Source organism: Nomascus leucogenys, chromosome X (genome assembly GCF_006542625.1).
Source record: "Nomascus leucogenys isolate Asia chromosome X, Asia_NLE_v1, whole genome shotgun sequence".
Taxonomy (NCBI): Eukaryota; Metazoa; Chordata; class Mammalia; order Primates; family Hylobatidae; genus Nomascus; species Nomascus leucogenys.
Genome location: NC_044406.1, coordinates 133,175,754 through 133,196,437, shown reverse-complemented (window position 1 = coordinate 133,196,437; position 20,684 = coordinate 133,175,754).

The window sequence follows — 20,684 nt, the reverse complement described above, 5'->3', positions numbered from 1 at the left end:
TAGCCGTTAATTCCTCCTCATTCCTAGAGTGCACACTGTAGTGTATGGTCACTACAGTTCGTCATTACAGCGCTCACGACAGCAGCTGCTAGCCAAATGTGGCTATTTAAATGCAAATTTCAATTACTTAAAATTAAATGAAATTAAGAAAACAGTCCCTCAATCACAGTAGCCACATTAACAAGTGCTCAATAGTCGCATGTGGCTTATGGCTGCCTTCCTGGACACTGGCAATATGGATTTTTGTTTTCTTTCTTTCTTTTTTTTTTTTTTTTTTTTTTTTGAGACGGTGTCTTGCTGTCTCCCAGGCTGGAGTGCAGTGGCGCGATCTCGGCTCACTGCAAGCTCCGCCTCTCAGGTTCACGCCATTCTCCTGCCTCAGCTTCTGGAATAGGTAGGATTACAGGCGCGTGCCACCACGCCTGGCCAGTTTTTGTATTTTTAGTAGAGATAAGGTTTCACCATGTTGGCCAGGCTGGTCTCGAACTCCTGACTTCTGGTGATGTGCCCGCCTCGGCCTCCCAAAGTGCTGGGATTACAGGTGTGAGTCACCGTGTCCGGCTGGAGCATTTTCATCATGGCAAAAAGTTGTTTTGGGCAGTATTGGATGTGAAGAGTGACTAGTGAATATCGTAGATATTCAACAGATTGTTACACTTTAGTAGAAGCTTTACGTGTTAGACAAAATGCTATTTGCCTTATGAAACCTTAAAACTGAGTTACAAATAAATAAAACAATACGATAACGTGAGAACAAATAATGTGTGAGGAACGCTGAAAAGTGACTAAAATCATTTACGTTTTATTGCCAAAATCACCACCCATGAACTGGGTGGCTCTAAGTAAATGCCTTCCTCCCACTAGGCCTTGGTGCCTCATGTGTAAAATGGAAGGGTTGGACATTGTTTCTAGGCCCCCTTTTGGCTCTAAAATCTCACCCTTGGGCAACATCCCATTATCTTCCTTGGTTTGGGCATACCAGCAAAAGGACTGTGTAGGTACTGCTTCCATAACTGTTAGCTTATCACATTCTAGTTTACAAAGGATATGAAAAGCACCCCAACTGCATTTCCATCCTTATTCGTAATTATACGCACTTTCCGTTTCTACTACTTTTATTCTATTGTTATTTCCCGTGTTCCTAAGCATCCCACAGAGGAAGGGAGAAGCAAGGCTTCCTATTCCAATAATTCTTGAAATTTAGCACACTCCATCCATCCCTGCCCCATGCCCAAGAGCCATTCATAATGCTGTTTAGTTTATCAAAGAGTCTAACAGGAAAAGAACCCACTTTCCTTCTATATTTTTTTAAATTCTTTTTTTGGCTTCAGCTTTTCCAAAACGAATTTGATGAGAGGATTGTTATCACACAAAACATTTACTAGTAGCTTCTGAAACTACTGCTTTCAACTGTGAGGAGCTGTGAAGTATCTGAGATTTTACTCTTCTTTCGAGTAACAAGGTAACTAGTTGCAGTTTTATAGATGCTGGCAGAAGATGCAAGACTACTGAGTCAGAGACAAAGGACAAAAGCTCTCGTGAGACATGCAGAAACTCAACAAATCCATGGAAAATTGTCTCCCAACAGCAGCCTTGTTCATATCATAGCACAGGTGGAAAATCGTCATATGACCAGACACCACACAGCCACCCTGAGGTCTCAGATCAAGCTGGAGCACGCAACTGGGAACTCAGCTCTTTGCCACCTCACAGGTTGAGCTCTCTTTGCCTTAGTTTCCCCCCTTCACCAATTATGGGCTGTGGATAGCCCAATTGTGAAGATGCCATCCAGCTCTGGCATGCTATGACTCATACTTGACCGTAGCATTTGAGGTTGCTGCAAACCCGTGAGGCATGGCAGTTCTACTACAATGCAATCCACGTTATACCATTAGAAACCCAAATTACTAACAGGAACTCAAGGGGCAAAATCCCTAAGATTACATCTCAGCACTTCCTGGTTTACAGAACACTACTTAAGATTGAGGCCACACACACACACACAAGCCATGTGAAGTGTCCATTTTACAGATCATCAGATGTAAATTTAAAATCCTGCACTGGCTTTCCTCTTTTGTCCTATACCCTCAAGGGAGCTAAATTTGATACTAAACAACCCAGACCTAATTAGACATAAAAATGTGTTGCAAGGGCATGAATACAAGAATTGCTTCATGAGATGGTGCATACCACTGCTCAGAATGTAACTACTGTTCTTGTGGAAAACAGAATTGACACTATTTTTTTTTCAAATATCACCACAGACATGAAAAGATGCCTGAGCTCAAGTAATCATGGGAATATAAGTTAAATCAATAATGAGATTTTTCACACTGATCAGATTGGCAAAACTAAATAAATATCCACACGAATATATACAAATAGGACTTTGGTCATTGTAAGTGGGGTTACAAATGGGTACAACCACTTTGGTGATTTTTTTTTTTTTTTTTTTTGAGAGACAGAGTCTCGCTCTGTTGCCCAGGCTGGAGTGCAGTGCACGATCTCGGCTCACTGAAACCTCCGCCTCCCAGGTACAAGCAATTCTCCTGCCTCAGCATCCCAAGTAGCTGGGACTACAGGTGTGTGCCACTACACCAGGCTAACTTTGTATTTTTTAGTAGAGAAGGGGTTTCACTATATGTTGGCCAGATTGATCTTGAACTCCTGACCTCAGGTAATCTGCCCGTCTCAGCCTCCCGAAGTGTTTGGATTACAGGCATGAGCCACTGCGCCTGGCCCACTTTGGCGAGTTTTTGACAACACATTGTAAAGTTAAATATTCACATATTCTGTGACCTAGGAATTCCACTTTTAGGTATCTACCCTTTCACCCATGTGTACAAGGGGACATGTACAACAATGTTCATTGTTATAGTGGAAATAACATAAATGATGTCTCAGTAGGGTAATAAAAGCAAACTAGTTCATTCCTATAATGTATAACATTTAACGATAATCAGGATCAGTTGCCTTAGCCAAGGTAGTAATTATCTTTTTTTTTTTTTTTTTCTGGTTTGCCTACCAGCATGAGGTGGCAGTCCCAGCTTCTAATTGAGGGGAATCATTGTTGTGTTCCCCGAAAGAAATGTTGAATAATAGTAAGCTTCTAATTCTAAAATAGCAGAAACCAAAGTTGTGAGAATAGGAAGCAAAACGCAAAAATTTTTGTAAGTGGATCATGAGGTGTCAATCTTGCCATCATCCCTTGGTTCTCAGCCCCATGTGTTCTGGTTATGGAGGAAACAACACCATATGTTGATCACTAGTCCTTGTTCAGCATGTATAGCACATTCCTGCAAGATGGTACCCAAACTCACAAGGTGTTTTTTGCTAGGCCATGTCATAAGTAGATCTATAAGAGGTGACTTCATTGTTTTATTAGGCTGATTTCTTCTAGGTGAGTTGGCATGTGGTAAAACCAGTGAAGCCAACAGGCTTCAGTTCATTGCTGTACTTAGATCAGGGTAATGTGAGTTCCTTTGATAGAAGCAATGTTGTGTGAGATACAATAGTGCTGTGTAAGGTATTCAATAAATCTACAGATGGTAGGGCTAGCCGAGGTATGGTAAACAGGAAAACAAATCCAATTTGGAGTTACAGTCTATTCAAGTTCAGAAAAATGTCACTGTCCAGTTTGTAATAAAAGGGGTCCAAAGCAATCGAACTGTCCCAAGATGGCTCGTTGGTACCCATAGGATATTATACCATATCAGGGGCCCAGGGCTAATGGCTGCTGCTGGTAAATTGGGCATCCAAGCAATAGTAAGTTTTGGTGAGAAGAAATTCATATTGTTGAGTCCACGCATATTTTCATCTCTGTCCCCAAGGCCACTTTGTATATGAGCTCATCCATCAAGCACCAGAGTGGTAGAGAGAGTCTGATTGATATCCACTGAATGGGCATTAAGCCCATCTGACTATTTAGCAGCTCTCCTACAAAGAGAACCTTTTGATAAATATTCGTATGCAAGACATACATTCTAGATCAATTCACACACTTCTTTCTCAAATTTCCTTGCTCCAAACTTCCTCCAAACTTGCAATACTCTAAACTTGCTTCTTCCAAGACTGTGACCATCCAGCTGCAACATTAGTCTCTGCCATGATTCAGCATACATCTTTGCCACAGCTTTTCTCTTCTTTCTGGCAAATAAGACAAGTTCCAGATGAAGGGGACAACCAAATATATGACTCAAAGTTCTGTCCAACAGGTTCCCTTCTCCGTCGTCCTACAGATCACCTGTGAGTGGGGCCGTAATGACAGAGCAATCTACTTACTCCTAAGAGAGAATCATTCTGTTCTCTTTCTCTGATCATTGTTGTTTCTGGATGAGCTGAAGCCATCTTGCTGCCGGTATAAGGATGAAGTCAGTATGGAGTATGGCAGAAGAGAGGGACAGGAAGAACCTGAATACCTAATGATATCATTGAGCTACCCCAAAACTTGACCCATTGTGGAACTTCCAGTTTGTAAGATAATATATTTCCTAATAGTTTTAACTACTTTGAGTTAGTGTTTCTGTTTCTGACAGCCAAACACTTTCTAACTAATATAGTTGTCCAGTCTATCTCTCTTGTGCACGACTTGATCGCCTAGTCAAAATTCAATGCTCTCAGGAGAAAATACCCCAAATTTGAATAACACATAGGCATAGCTATATATACAGAGAAATCCATGTAAGTATTTGTTGAGTGAATGGATGGATAAAGGAATAAATGTTTTTAACAGCTATTGCTCTAAGCAAAATCCCCTGTTCCTTGCCTACTATCTGTATCAGTTAGGGTTTAGTTGCAGATAACTAGAATAGTTAGTTAGAATACATAACTAGATAGTTTAAGCAAAGAGGGATTTTCATATAGGGAATTTGTTACTTACAAAATTATAGGAAGGACTGGAGGAGGAGGCTCAGCTGGGCTTCCAGGAAAAATTTCTAGAACAACACAGTAGAAACCAGTGACATATCAAGGCCAGGGCAATGGGAGGATTTTCTTGGTTGCAGGCAATGAGGAAGTGCACTGTCTCTAGAGAAGGAAGAAGAAGAAGAAAACCAATTATAATTTGGTCTGCTTTGTTATTATCACCATGTCAACAATTCTAAATCATGTCAGTGGGAACACGCTCTTCTCTGAAAACAAAATCATTTGTTGAGCTATATTCTAAACAAATTGCTGAGACTACTGTTGAGTTGCAATAATAGATAAGTATACTTCAAATCAGCACATTTAAATTACATCTCTTTTCATCAACATTGTATTCTAAATGGAAGTTAATTTGGAGAACCTCCAGTTATACATGCAATCCCCAGGCTTCCTGGACCTAACTATACATTTCTGTTTTGAGAGCAAGTCCATCACAGTTTAAAATCCATTCAAGCTTCCTTCAGAAACAGTTACTTCATGTTTCTAACACTTGTGATGCTAAACATTTCTCTGTTTAAACAGTAGCACAGTTATTGTAAATATGAAGACAAAAAAACCTGAGTTTCTTCAGTTCTGTCATTCTGTGATACCACTTGAAGTTTTTATTTGTGTTTAAAATTTATAGTGAAACAGTGTGACAACTGTGAGGTATAGTGCAAATGTTATTATACTGTAATTCTATTGCTATTATTCATTAGGGCAACAGAACAATATGCAGATGTTTGTCCCCCTTTTTGTTAAAAAATTATAATGTAGTTAAGTATTAACCAGTTGCTTTCTTAAGACTTAATATTGTTTGCTTCTTTGTTTATTCTTACGCCTTTTTGTTGAGGTAAAATATACATATAAAATTTGCCACCTTTACATCTTTAAGTGTACAGTTTAGTGGTAATAAATATATTTATATTCTTTTTTTCCTTTCATCTCCCTCTCCCCTCAACTTCCCTGACTTCTAGTAACCATTGTTCTAGTCTATCTCCATAAGATTCACTTTTATAATTTCCATGTGAGTAAGAACACGTGATATGTGTCGCTTTTTCCTTGGTTTATTTCACTTAACATAATGACTTCCAATTCCATTCATGTTGCTGCAGATGACCAGATTTCATCCTATTTTAGGGCTGAATAATATTCCTTCCTGTATATATGCCACATTTTCTTTATCCATTCATCCTTTGTTGGGAAATTAGGTTGATTCCATATTTTGGCTATTGCGAATACTGCTGCAATAAACATGGGAGTGCAGGTATCCCTTCAATATACTGATTTCCTTTTTATTGTTGGATACATACCAAGTGTATGTATGCAGTGTATATAGAATGGCCGGATCACATGGTAGTCTATGTTTAGTTTTTTTGAGGAACCTCCATACTGTTAGTGGCTATACTAATTTACATTCCTACCAACAGTGTGTGAGAATTCGCCTTTCTTCTCATCCTCACCAACATCTGTTAAGGCCCGTCTTTTTGACACAGGCCATTTTAAATGTGGTGAGATGATATCTCACTGTGGTTTTGATTTGCATTTCTCTAATGATTTGCATTTCTCTAATCATTGGTAATGTCGAACACTTTTTTCATATACCTGTTGACCATTTTTATGTATTATTTTGAGAAATGTCTATATAGATCTTTTACCTTTTTTTTTTGAGACGGAGTTTCACTCTTGTTTCCCAGGCCAGAGTGCAATGGCGCAGTCTCGGCTCACCGCAACCTCCGCCTCCTAGGTTCAAAGGATTCTCCTACCTCAGCCTCCCGAATAGCTGGGATTATAGGCATGTGCCACCACCCTTGCTAATTTCGTATTTTTAGTAGAGACGGGGTTTCTTCATGTTGGTCAGTCTGGTCTCGAACTCCCCACCTCAGGTGATCCACCCGCCTCAGCCTCCCAAAGTGCTGGGATTACAGGCATGAGCCAGCACGCCCGGCTCTTTTGCCCATTTTTAAATCAGATTATTTGGGGCTTTTTTGCTATTGAGTATTTTGAACTCCTTATATATTCTGGTTTTCAATCCCTTGTTAGATGGATAGTTTGCAAATATTTTCTTACATCTGTGGATTGTCTCTTCAATTTGTTGATTGGTTTTCTTTACTGTGCAGAAGCTTTTTAATCTGATGTGATCCCATTTATCTACATTTACTTTGTTGCCTGTGCTTTTGAGGTCTTACACAAAAAAATATTTGCCCACACCAATGTCATGGGACATTTCTCCAATGTTTTCTTCTAGTAGTTTCATAGTTTGAGGTCTTAGATTCAAGTCTTTTATCCACTTTTATTTTATTTTTGTGTAGGGTGAGAGATAGGGGTATAGATTCATTCTTCTGCATATAGTTATCCAGCCTGTCCAGCACCACTTATTGAAAAGACTGTCCTTTCCCCACTGGATGTTCTTCATGCTTTTGTTGAAGATGAGTGGGCTATAAATGAATGGATTTATATCTGGGTTCTCTATTTTTTTTATTGTACTTTAAGTTCTAGAGTACATATGCACAATGTGCAGGTTTGTTACATATGTATACATGTGCTGTGTTGGTTTGCTGTACCTATTAACTCGTCATTACATTAGGTATTTCTCCTAATGCTATCCCTCACCCAACCGCCCACTCCATGACAGGCCCCGGTGTATGATGTTCCCCTTCTTGTGTCCAAGTGTTCTCATTGTTCAAGTCCCACCTATGAGTGAGAACATGCAGTGTTTGGTTTTCTGTACTTGTGATAGTTTGCTCTGAATGATGGTTTCCAGCTTCATCCATGTCCCTGCAAAGGACATGAACTCATCATTTTTTATGGCTGCATAGTATTCCATGGTGTATATGTGCCACATTTTCTTTATCCAGTCTATCACTGATGGACATTTGGGTTGGTTCCAAGTCTTTGCTATTGTGAATAGTGCTGCAATAAACATATGTGTGCATGTGTCTTTATAGTAGCATGATTTATAATCCTTTGGGTATATACCCAGTAATGGGATCGGGGGTCAAATGGTGTTTCTAGTTCTAGATCCTTGAGGAATCACCACACTGTCTTCCACAATGGTTGAACTAGTTTACACTACCACCAACAGTGTAAAAGCATTCCTGTTTCTCCATATCCTCTCCAGCTCCTGTTTTTTCCTGACTTTTTAATGATCACCATTCTAGCTGGTGTAAGATGGTATCTCATTGTGGTTTTGATTTGCATTTTTCTGATGAGCATTTTTTCTTGTGTCTGTTGGCTGCATAAATGTCTTCTTTTGAAAAGTGTCTGTTCATCTCCTTTGCCCACTTTTTGATGGGGTTGTCTGATTTTTTCTTGTAAATTTGTTTAAATTCTTTGTGGATTCTGGATATTAGCCCTTTGTCAGATGGGTAGATTGCAATAAGTTTCTCCCTTTCTGTAGGTTGCCTGTTCACTCTGATGGTAGTTTCTTTTGCTGGGCAGAAGCTCTTTAGTTTAATTAGATCCCATTTGTCAATTTCGGCTTTTGTTGCCATTGCTTTTGGTGTTATAGTCATGGAGTCCTTGCCCATGCATATGTCCTGAATGGTATTGCCTAAGTTTTCTTCTAGGGTTTTTATGGTTTTAGGTCTAACATTTAAGTCTTTAATACATCTTGAATTAATTTTATATAAGGTGTAAGGAAGGAGTCCAGTTTCAGCTTTCTACATATGGCTAGCCAGTTTTCCCAGCACCATTTATTAAATAGGGAATCCTTTCCTCATTGCTTGTTTTTGTCAGGTTTGTCAAAGATCAGATGGTTGTAGATGTGGGGTGTTATTTCTGAGGCCTCTGTTCTGTTCCATCAGTCTATATCTCTGATTTGGTACCAGTACCATGCTGTTTTGCTTACTGTAGCCTTGTAGTATAGTTTGAAGTCAGGTAGCATGATGTCTCCAACTTTGTTCTTTTTGCTTATGATTGTCTTGGCGATGTGGGCTCTTTTTTGGTTCCATATGAACTTTAAAGTAGTTTTTTTCCAATTCTGTGAAGAAAGTCATTGGTAGCTTGATGGGGATGGCATTGAATCTATAAATTACCTTGGGCAGTATGGCCATTTTCACTATATTGATTCTTCCTTTCCATGAGCATGGAATGTTCTTCCATTTGTTTGTATCCTCTTTTATTTCATTGAGCAGTGGTTTGTAGTTCTCCTTGAAGAGGTCCTTCACGTCCCTTGTACGTTGGATTCCTAGGTATTTTATTCTCTTTGTAGCAATTGTGAATGCGAGTTCACTCATGATTTGGCTCCCTGTTTGTCTGTTATTGGTGTATAAGAATGCTTGTGATTTTTGCACATTGATTCTGTATCCTAAGAGCTTGCTGAAGTTGCTTATCAGCTTAAGGAGATTTTGGGCTGAGACGATGGGGTTTTCTAAATATATAATCGTGTCATCTGCAAAGAGGGACAATTTGACTTCCTCTTTTCCTAATTAAATACCCTTTATTTCCTTCTCCTGCCTGATTGCCCTGGCCAGAACTTCCAACACTATGTTGAATAGGAGTGGTGAGAGAGGGCATCCCTGTCTTGTGCCAGTTTTCAAAGGTAATGCTTCCAGTTTTTGACCATTCAGTATGATACTGGCTGTGAGTTTGTCATAAATAGCTCTTATTATTTTGAGATACATTCCATCAATACCTAGTTTATTGAGAATTTTTAGCATGAAGGGCTGTTGAATTTTATCAAAGGCCTTTTTCTACATCTATTGAGATAAACATGTGGTTTTTGTCTTTGGTTCTGTTTATGTGATGGATTATTTTTATGATTTGCGTATGTTGAACCAGCCTTGCATCCCAGGGATGAAGCCCACTTGATCATGGTGGATAAGCTTTTTGATGTGCTGCTGGATTCGGTTTGCCAGTATTTTATTGAGGATTTTTGCATCGATGTTCATCAGGGATATTGGTCTAAAATTCTCCTTTTTTTTGTTGTGTCTCTGGCAGGCTTTGGTATCAGTATGATGCTGGCCTCATAAAATGAGTTAGGGAGGATTCCCTCTTTTTCTATTGATTGGAATAGTTTCAGAAGGAATGGTACCAGCTCCTCTTTGTACCTCTGGTAGAATTCTGCTGTGAAACCATCTGGTCTGGACTTTTTTTGGTTGATAGGCTATTAATTATTGCCTCAATTTCAGAGCCTGTTATTGGTCTATTCAGCAATTCAACTTCTTCCTGGTTTAGTCTTGGGACGGTGTATGTGTCCAGGAATTTATCCATTTCTTCTAGATTTTCTAGCTTATTTACATAGAGGTGTTTCTAGTATTCTCTGATGGTAGTTTGTATTTCTGTGGGATTGGTGGTGATATCCCCTTTATCATTTTTTATTGAATCTATTTGATTCTTCTCTCTTTTCTTCTTTATTAGTCTTGCTAGTGGTCTATCAATTTTGTTGATCTTTTCAAAAAAAACAGCTCGTGGATTGATTGATTTTTTAAAGGGTTTTTTTGTGTCTCTGTCTCCTTCAGTTCTGCTCTGATCCTAGTTATTTCTTTCCTTCTGCTAGCTTTTGAATGTGTTCGCTCTTGCTTCTCTAGTTATTTTAATTGTGATGTTAGGGTGTCGATTTTAGATATTTCCTGCTTTCTCCTGTGAGCATTTAGTGCTATAAATTTCCCTCTACACACTGCTTTAAATGTGTCCCAGAGATTCTGGTAAGTTGTGTCTTTGTTCTCATTGGTTTCAAAGAACATATTTCTGTCTTCATTTTGTTATTTACCCAGTAGTCATTCAGGAGCAGGTTGTTCAGTTTCCATGTAGTTGTATGGTTTTGAGTGAATTTCTTTATCCTAAGTTCTAATTTGATTGCACTGTGGTCTGAGAGACAGTTTGTTATAATTTCTGTTCTTTTACATTTGCTGAGGAGTGCTTTACTTCCAACTATGTGGTCAATTTTGGAATAAGTGTGATGTGGTGCTAAGAAGAATGTATATTCTGTTGATTTGGGGTGGAGAGTTCTGTAGATGTCTATTAGGTCCGCTTGGTGCAGAGCTGAGTTCAATTCCTGGATACCCTTGTTAACTTTCTGTCTCGTTGATCTGTCTAATGTTGACAGTGGGGTGTTAAAGTCTCCCATTATTATTGTGTGGGAGTCTAAGTCTCTTTGTAGATCTCTAAGGACTTGCTTTATGAATCTGGGTGCTCCTGTATTGGGTGCATATATATTTAGGATAGTTAGCTCTTCTTGTTGAATTGGTCCCTTACCATCATGTAATGACCTTCTTGGTCTCTTTTGTTCATTGTTGGTTTAAAGTCTGTTTTATCAGAGACTAGGATTGCAACCCCCACTTTTTTTTTTCTTTCCATTTGCTTGGTAGATATTCCTCCATCCCTTTATTTTGAGCCTATGTGTGTCTCTGCACGTGAGATGGGTCTCCTGAAGACAGCACACTGATGAGTCTTGACTGTTTATCCAGTTTGACAGTCTGTGTCTTTTAATTGGGGTATTTAGCCCATTTACATTAAGGTTAATATTGTTATGTGTGAATTTGATCTTGTCATTATGATGTTAGCTGGTTATTTTGCCCGTTAATTGATGCTGTTTCTTCCTAGCATCAGTGGTCTTTACAATTTGGCAGGTTTCTGCAGTGGCTGGTACTGATTGTTCCCATCCATGTTTAGTGCTTCCTTCAGGAGCTCTTGTAAGGCAGGCCTGGTGGTGACAAAATCTCTCAGCATTTGCTTGTCTGTAAAGGATTTTATTTCTCCTTCACTTATGAAGCTTAGTTTGGCTGGATGTGAAATTCTGGGTTGAAAATTCTTTAAGAATGTTGAATATTGGCCCCCACTCTCTTCTGGCTTGTAGGGTTTCTGCCGAGAGATCTGCTGTTAGTGTGATGGGCTCCCCTTTGTGGCTAACCTGACCTTTCTCTCTGGCTGCCCTTAGCATTTTTTCCTTCATTTCAGTTTTGGTGAATCTGACAATTATGTGTCTTGGGGTTGCTCTTCTCAAGGAGTACCTTTGTGGTGTTCTCTGTGTTTCCTGAATTTGAATGTTGGCCTGCCTTGCTAGGCTGGGGAAGTTCTTCTGGATAATATCCCAAAGAGTGTTTTCCAGCTGTGTTCCATTCTCCTCATCACTTTCACGTACACCAATCAAATGTAGATTTGGTCTTTTCACATAGTCCCATATATCTTGGAGGCTTTGTTCGTTTCTTTTTACTCTTTTTTCTCTAAACTTCTCTTCTTGCTTCGTTTCATTCATTTGATCTTCAATCACTGATACCCTTTCTTCCACTTGATCAAGTCGGCTACTGAAGCTTGTGCCTGCATCACGTAGTTCTTGTGCCATAGTTTTCAGCTCCATCACATCATTTAAGGTCTTCTCTATGCTGTTTATTCTAGTTAGCCATTTGTCTAATCTTTTTTCAAAGTTTTTAGCTTCCTTGTGATGGGTTCGAACATCCTCCTTTAGCTCGGAGAAGTTTGTTATTACCAACTTTCTGAAGCCTACTTCTGTCAACTCGTCAAAGTCATTCTCCGTCTGCTTTGTTCCATTGCTGGTGAGGAGCTGTGATCCTTTGGAGGAGAAGGGGCACTCTGGTTTTTAGAATTTTCATCTTTTCTGCTCTAGTTTCTCCCCATCTTTGTGGTTTTATCTACCTTTGATCTTTTATAATGGTGACCTACAGATGGGGTTTTGGTGTGGATGTAGTTTTTGTTGATATTGATGCTATTCCTTTCTGTTTGTTAGTTTTCCTTCTAACAGTCAGGTCCCTCAGCTGCTGGTCTGTTGGAGTTTGCTGGAGGTCCACTCCAGACCTGTTTGCCTGGGTATCACCAGTGGAGGCTGCAGAACAGCAAATATTGCAGAACAGCAAATATTGCTGCCTGATCCTTCCTCTGGAAGCTTTGTCTCAGAGGGGTACCCAGCTGTATGAGATGTCAGTCGGCCCCTACTGGAAAGTGTCTCCCAGTTAGGCTATACAGGGGTTAGGGACCCACCTGAGGGGGCAGTCTGTCCATTCTCAGAGCTCAAACATCATGCTGGGAGAACCACTGCTCTCTTCAAATCTGTCAGACAGGGACGTTTAAGTCTGCAGAAGTTTCTGCTGCCTTTTGTTCAGCTATGCCCTGCCCCCAGAGGTGGAGTCTACAGAGGCAGGTGGGCCTCGTTGAGCTGTGGTGGGCTCCACCCAGTTCGAGCTTCCTGAGCTTTGTTTACCTACTCAAGCCTCAGCAATGGTGGATCCCCCTCTATATCTGGGTTCTCTATTATGCTCCATTGGTCTGTGTCTGTTTTTATGCTAGTACCATGCTGTCTTGGTTATTATAACTTTGTAGTAAATTTTGAAGTCCAATAATGTGGTGCCTTCAGCTTTGTTCTTTTTGCTCAGGATTGCTTTAGCTATTTGAGTCTTTTGTGTTTCCACATAATTTTTAGGAATTTTTTCCCTATTTCTATGGAGAATATCATTGGTATTTTGATAAGGATTGCATTGAATCTGTAAGTTGCTTTGGAAGGTTACTGTCATTTTAATAATATTATGATTCATAAGCATAGCATATCTTTCCATTCTTTTGTGTCATTTCAGTTTCTTTACCAGATTATATATTTTTAAATCAAATATCTTTATTTTTATTATTTTCTATTTTTTTGTTATAATTTTAACTTTTAATTTAGATTCAGGGGATACAAGTGCAGATTTTTTACATGGGTATATTGCATGATGCTGAGATTAGGGTTATGAGAGATCCAGTCACCCATGTAGTCAGTATAGTATCCAATAGGTAGTTTTTCAGCCCTTTCCCCCTTCCCTCTACCCACCCCCAGTAGTCCCCAGTGTTTGTTGTTCACATCTTTATGTCCATGTATACCCAATGTTTAGCTCCCACTTGTAACTGAGAACATGCAGTATTTGGTTTTCTGTTCCTGTGTTAATTTGCTTAGGATAATGGCCTTCAGTGGCATCCATGTTGCTGCAAAAGCATGAATTCATTCCTTTTTGTGGCTGCATTGTATTCCACGATTTTCTTTATCCAATGCAATATTGATGGGCACCTAGATTGATTGCATGTCTTTGCCGTTGCGAATAGTGCTATGATGAACACATGAGTATATGTGTGTTTTTGGTAGAGTTATTTATATTCCTTTGGTTATATACCCAGTAATGGGATTGCTGAGTCTAATGGTAGTTTTATTTTTAGTTCTCTGAGAAATCTCCAAACTACTTTCCACAGTGGCTGAACTACTTTACATACCCACCAACAGTGTATAAGTGTTCCCTTTTCTCCACAGCCCTGCCAGCATCTGTTAATTTTTGACATTTTAAATAATAGCAGTTCTGACTGGTGTGACATGGTATCTCACAGTGGGTTTGACTTGCATTTCTCTGATGATTAGTGATGTTGAGCAGTCTTTCATATGTTTCTTGGCCACTTATATGCCTTCTTTTGGGAAGTATCTGTTCATGTACTTTGCCTGGGGATCAGTGAGTCATTTCTAGAATGGCTGGTTCTAGGAAAACAGTAGTTTGCTGAGATCTGGGGATTAGGAACCTGCTGCGAGAACTATTGGCTCCCGACCCTCACCAGCAAAATGGATGTCTTGCATGCCGCTTCCTTCCCATTTGGCTCAGTTTGGAAATCACACATAATGTAATTACAACTGATTGGTTGTACCAAAATCCTATCCAAAATCCTGTCTGCATAGGAATCTGGAAAATGTGGCTTTTTAGCTTTCTAGCTTCTGCAGTATAGGAAGGCATACCCGAAGAGGTTTGGGTGGGTGTTGGGCAAGCCACTACCATCTTTAATAGCCTCACATGCACCCAGTTCATGCCCTGAACTACTACCACTCAAGCACACTGCACTTCTTACACACTCTATCAACTTCTTCCACTGTGCCTTTTAAAATCTCCATCCAAATGTAAAGAAGCTGCTCTAAATCTTCACATTTTTTTCTTTTCCTCTGCTTTCCTACCCCTTGAATTAGCTTCCAACCGATTAATCCTCCCTGGGTTAACCACTGTGCTGGAAACTCCCTTCAGTGGATACTGCTTCTCCTTCTACTTCCAGAGGAAAAGAAGAGGTCAGTAAATTTCTTAGACCTCTTTGCTACCCCAAACCATAGTTTCAATGCTTGTGGTCAGTTTCCTCTCTTTTGGAGCCCACATTATCTGATTATACCACCTGCTCCAATTTTTGCATCTCAAGGGCCTACTAAATTTTAAAAAGTCTATATTTCTTACTTCTATACTTTTGCACATGAATCTGCAACTTCCTTTCCTTCACAACACCCTTGGCCTTTATTCTTAGAATGAAATTGGCTACATGGTTATTTTGGCTTCCACTTTTCAAATTTGAAAGCCACTAAAGTATTTATCCTTCTCAAACACTTCGCAGCATTTGAAACAACTAACTGCCCTCTTTTTCTCAGGGAATCTCTGTGTCCTTACTGGCCTGTAAGTTCTACAAGAGAAAAGAACTGGTCTGCCTCATTTGTTGCTGTGTTTTCAGTGCCTAAATATTAAATAGGCATATTTAATATTAAATAGTATTTCCCCAATAAATATGTTTTAATGCATAATTGTCAGACAAAGCTCAATTCTCATATTCTCCTGATCCTCATCCTGTTGGATAAATGTAAACATTCCCTGAAATTTTGTCCTGCTGCCATCTAATATTTGTATTCTTTAGTCACTCCACAACCAGGCGTGATATATTTACTTCCATTTCTTTAGAGATCGCCTCTATATCAATGACACTATAATATTCATATATCTAGCCTTGCCCCTTTCCTGAGCTCCAAGATGGAGATCAACTAAGCAAGCTCAATGTTCTTACTTTTAGAAGAACCAGACGGATTAAGTCAGAGGCCCTTGGCTCTAGGACCTCCAGTCTAGTGTGGGAAACAGGCATGTAAAATACAATTGTAGTCCAATGTGATGAATGCTCTTAAAAACAAAGTTTGGAACACAGTGATGCAGGAACACTATGGAGGATGCAATTAATTTAGCCTGGAATCGTCAGTGAAAACTACTGAGAAGTGACATTTAATTTGGGCTTTGAAGATTGAGTAGATAATGTCCAGGCAAACAAGAAGGCAAAGGTGTTTTTCATGGAGGAGTCTGAAGACAGACTTAGAAAAATGAAAGGGTATGATAGATATGGTACATCTGGGAAACACAGATAAATATTTTGCCACACCTAAAGTATGTCCAAACTTGACCTTCAAATATTTTCCTCTCAAGCTAATATCTCCTTCTGACTTCCTGCCCTTCGTCTGGTCTCCTCCACTTAAGACCTCTGGGTCATTTTGGACTTTTTATTGCTCATATCCAATTAGATGCCTGTTGATTTTGCTTCAAAATACTTCTCAAGTCCATTCCTCCTTTCTATTCCTGTATCAACAGTCCTGGATCAGACCCTTATTATTTCTTCCCTTGGCTAGAAAATGGTCCCTAAATAACCTCCCAACCAATAGGGCCTCATAGTTCGAATACTACCCTGCTTATTGCAGTTAAATGATTCTTCCTACTTGAATGCCTTTGCTGGCTCCCTGAAGTCTACAAGAAAAATGATGGCAATAAATCTGCTCCCTCCATGAAGCAGTCACTCTCTCTTTGGTGTTTTCAGTTGTTTGTCTCCTGGCTTTCTTACATATCTGGCTGCATTTTTCATTTGCTTTAATGAATATTCCTCTTCTACTTGGCATCTAAGTGTTGGGTTTCCTCAGGGCTTTCTTTTAGGTCTTCTTCTCTTTCCTTCCTCACTGTACACTATCTTGCCAAATGATCCCATGCATTCCCACTGCTAACTTGCCATAATATCCTGATGACTTACAAAACTGCAGCTTACGTTTATCTCTCTTCTGACCCCCACTTAAGTATCTTTGCTTGGATAACTTGAAAACACTTAAAACTACTCATATCCAAAATTGAATGGTTATCCACCACAAACCTGCACTTTCCTCACCTTTCTCTAACCTAATTGGCAGTGATATCTTTTATCCAGTTGCTCAAGTCAAAAATCGGAGTTACCTTTGATTCTTCCATATTCCTCAGTCTCCATTCATTCAGTCAGCAAAATCTCTCTATTCTACCTCCTAAACTACCTGCAATGGTTAGTTTTATATGTCACCTTGGCTGGGCTATAGTGCCAAGTTATTCAAACATTAGACTAGGTATTACTTGAAGGTATTTTGTAGATGAAGTTAAATCTACAATCAACTGACTCTTTTTAACTTATTTTAAGTTTGGGGTACATGTGCAGGTTTGTTATATAAGTAAACTATAGATGCCAGACATTAGACTTTTGTGAGATACGTGATTTGCAAAAAAAATTTCCCATTCTGTTGATTGTCTGTTTATTCTGTGGATAGTTTTTTTTGCTCTGCAGAAGGTCTTTATTTTAATTAGACCCCATTTGTCAATTTTTGCTTTTGTTGTGATTTCTTTCGGCATCTTGGTCATGATATTTTTGCCAGTTCCTGTGTCCAGAATGGTATTTCCTACATTGTCATCCAGGGTGTTTATAGTTTGGGGTTTTACATTAAGTCTTTAATCCATCTTGTGTTAATTTTTGTATATGGTTTAATGAGTGGGTCCGGTTTAAATTGACTTCAATTTATGGATATTACTGTTGATAATTTGGGTTGACCTTATCCAATTAGTTGAAAATCTTGGGTTTCCTTGAAGAAAAAGAAATTCTGCCTGAAGACTCCAGCAACAACTCGTCTGAGTTTCCAGCATGCCAGCCTACCCTATGAATTTTGAACTTGCCAGCTCCCACAATCGCACAAGCTGATTCCTTAAATACATCTCTAATCTAATATGTATACAATATATATTTTATATATTATATGCTTTATATATGATATATATTATATATAATATAGTGTATGTGTGCGTGTGTGTGTGTGTGTATATATATATATATATATATATATATATATATATATATATATACACACAAAATACTGGGCTTGTTTCTGTAGGGAACCCTGACTGATACACTTGATACACCATGTCTCTAATTAATTCAGGGCTCTGCACTCTCTCCTCCGGTGGTCTTGCTCATTCCAATCCATTCACCACACTGTAACTCTTGTGTACTTGTAAAATTGTAAACCTGATTATGTCACTCTCTTGCTTAATATCCTTCAACGGCTGGTGATTGCTCCAACAATCCAAATTCCTTTCCCTGGTTTATGAGCACTCATCTTCTCTGTACCTTGCTTACCACCCTAGCCTCAGCTCTTGCCCCCTCTCCCTCATTCATATGTTATGACCATACCAAACTTCCCCAGACTCCTGATGCTGTCTCCCGCCTTTGTACATGCTTTCTTCTTCTTTTCACATAGCTAGCTCCTCTTCCTCCTTCAGGCCTCAACTTAAATATTATCCTCCGACCAGGTTCAATCCTCATCTTATACTTTCCAATAAGGTTTGGTTACAATATCGTTAATCCTATAGTGCTTGAATATGAAAAAATAATTCAGTTAGTTTAAATGAAGAGAGAAAGATATGCTCAATATTTACTGCCTCCTCTATGAACTGTTTGGAAGCTTTTCTGAGTCAGTATGTCTTAAGTGGCCAGACATCTGCCTGGTGGTTTTTCTTTGTTTATATTGAGTTGGGATTCCTCTGTTAAGCTGCATTGCTGCCAAACCTTGCACCCAATTTTGTCATCCCATCAACAAGGTGGGAGAGGTGAAGAGTGCTCATTTCCCCTTATCTGGAGATTGGCATGGGACATCAACGTGTTTAGAATAGTCCCTAATTCTTTGGGGTTTCCAAGTGTGGCTAAAGCCGATGAAACTCCAAAATCTCAGTGCCTTAAAGAAGCAAAGGTTTGTTGCTTGCGCATGATACATGCCCAACACAGGTTGGCAGGGACACTGCTGATCGTCCCTGAGACCTTTGCTGACAGAGATATCACCATCTTATGATGCTGCCATCCCAACTTGAACTTCCAAATTGTTGCATCAGGGGAAGAGTATGTAGAGAATCAAACCATACTGCCTCTTCAATGGCTCCAGTCAGAAAGGACATGTATCCTTTCCACTTCCACTTTATTATCCAAAGGAAGGTACAGGGCCATGTTCACTCAGGCCCTGTTCAGGGAAGCATGTACCTGGAAGAAAAGGAGAACCAGGAAATTTGGGGAGCCCTGGAAATGTCTCATACCAGTATTATTACTAATTGCTATTTGTTACTGAACACAGGCCATGTACTGAGCATTGTGCTAAGCTCTTTACATTAATCTTTATAGGAACTCTGAGGTAAACATTAGTATCTCCATTTTGGAAAGGAAACAGGTTCAGAGAGGTTTCATGAGTTGCTCAAAGCAACCATTGATATTTAAGCTGGGATCTGAACTTGTGTCAACAGGCTGGCAGTCAATGCTCTCCACACACCTGGAAGGTGAGTCTGGCCCTTCTATTGCGTATCCTATGCTACATTACTGCATATCCTATGCATACACTATAGTACGCAATATCCTTCTAGAACTCTGTGCTTGTACAGAGTTTCGTATGATGCCCTTGGCCCAGCAGAAGTGAGAGATACACATTTTGGGCAAACTTCTGTTCACATCTCTTGGTCCAATTTAAATCCTAAGCCCTCCATGAAACCCCTCCTGACATCCCCCCACAGAATTTATTGCTGTAGTTCAGCTGCTCTCAGCTCAAGTCCAGAGCAGGGTACTCATCACATGGTTTTATTATTATCTGCTAACCTTGTTATTTTTCCTACTACACTGTGTCTCCTTGAAGAAGGAGGCTGTGTCACATTTCCCTCTGTATTCACAGGACACAGTGAAAATAGCTTAAGCACAGCCAGCATTGATGACACATACATGCCAGGCATGAGCCTAAGTGCTTCACATATGCTCACTAATTTCACCCTCCTATCACATCTATGGAGTAGGGGCTATTATAAGCATCGTCCATTTTACTCATGAGAAAATTTAATTTGTAGAATGCTTAAATAACTTGCCCAAAGTTTCATAGGTAGCAAATTGCTGTGCTGGGGTTAGAACCCAGGTAGTTTAACTCCAGAGCCTAAGCATGCTTGGTTCCTCTGCTACTGCTTACGCCTTCTTTCAGCCAATATCTCAGCCTTTTCCTTCTAAACACTTTAGTGTGTATTTCCTAAAAACAAGAGCATTCTCTTACATAACCACAGTACAATCTTTGAAATTAGTAAGTCAGCTTTGTCGCATTGTGTAATCTGCAGACTTTATTCATATTTAGCCAATCATTCCAATAATGTCATTTATGACAAAAGACAACATTTTCTGGTTCAAAGTCCAATCCAGGATCATGTTACATTTAATTACCATGTCTTTTTAGTATCCTTTGGTCTGAAATAGTTTCCCAGTATTTCTTTGTCTTTTATGACTTCAATAATTACGAAGAGTGCAAGCAATTTATTTTGTAAAACGTTCATCTATTTGGACTTGTCTGATGTTTCCATATGATTAATTTCAGCTTATTCATTTTTTAGCAGGAACACTACAGAAGTGAGGTTGTATCCTTTTCAGTGCATCATATGAGGAGGCACATTATATCTATTTGTCTCTGTAATTGTTCTTTTATTTTATGTTAATTTTTGTCTCCCAGTGTATTTTTCTTCTGTATCCCCATCATCAAACACGCTGCCTGACTCATGGTATACAGTCAATAAACATTAGTTGAATGAATAAATCTATTTCTCCAAAAGAAATTGTAAATCATAACCCTAGCTTCTTCCCTTCCCCTGTCTCCCCACATAATAATCAGCAAGTCTCACTGATCCCATCTCCTAAATGTCATAAGAATCCCATGATTCTTTTCCATTCTCACT